Consider the following 811-nt stretch of genomic DNA (forward strand, 5'->3'; position numbering starts at 1 on the left):
CTTTATACTATTATTTTATGTGTTATTTAGTGTAATGTCTTATCATGATTCTACACCTTCCGATGCAAGTATCTTCCTCACTCCTCACTCATTCAAGCCGCCATTTATTTCCTATGGACCAAAATGGCGCATGGCCATGATGGCAATTTAAGAAAGCTATTAAAGTTTCAAATGTTACCAACACTACCGCACAGCAGTTAATATACCAAAAAAAAACTACATATATCTATATATCTATAACGATTTCCAAAACCATCTCACTCACCGCAATGAGGTCACAGAAAAAAGCTAACACCTTCTGCTTTTGTTTTCGCTTTGGTCATTGTGAGAGACAAGGTTTCAATTCTTAGATTTAGGTTAGGTCAAGAGAGATGAATGAGAATCGTGGGCTGAATCCCGTAAATAAACTTGAAGAATGAATATGATTTTATTGATGAGTTGAAAGATGATGAATACAAAGGAATGTATCTTGAGAGATGATTACTAAAGAATACGTAATGCTTTTAATCTGGTACAAAAGTTGATATATGGAAAAAAGATGGCTTGTCTTTTATCTTCTCCGTCTTTATATAGTCTAGGTTTCGTTGGCAACCCTTCAACTGTTCTCCTAGATATTTGGCTTCAATTACGGAGCTCGCTTTAGGCTCCTCTTGACCGAGTCTCTTAAGGTGTTAGCTCACTTTCTGTCGTGACCTCTGCTATGATGTCTCCCAGGTCCAGTCGTCAGCTCGGCTTTCAGCTCCCTTTGTTATGATGGGCTTATCGCAACCCACATGCTAGCTCACGCTTATCGGTACCTCACCTGAGGGTC

Source organism: Brassica oleracea, chromosome C7 (assembly GCF_000695525.1).
Source record: "Brassica oleracea var. oleracea cultivar TO1000 chromosome C7, BOL, whole genome shotgun sequence".
Classification (NCBI taxonomy): Eukaryota; Viridiplantae; Streptophyta; class Magnoliopsida; order Brassicales; family Brassicaceae; genus Brassica; species Brassica oleracea.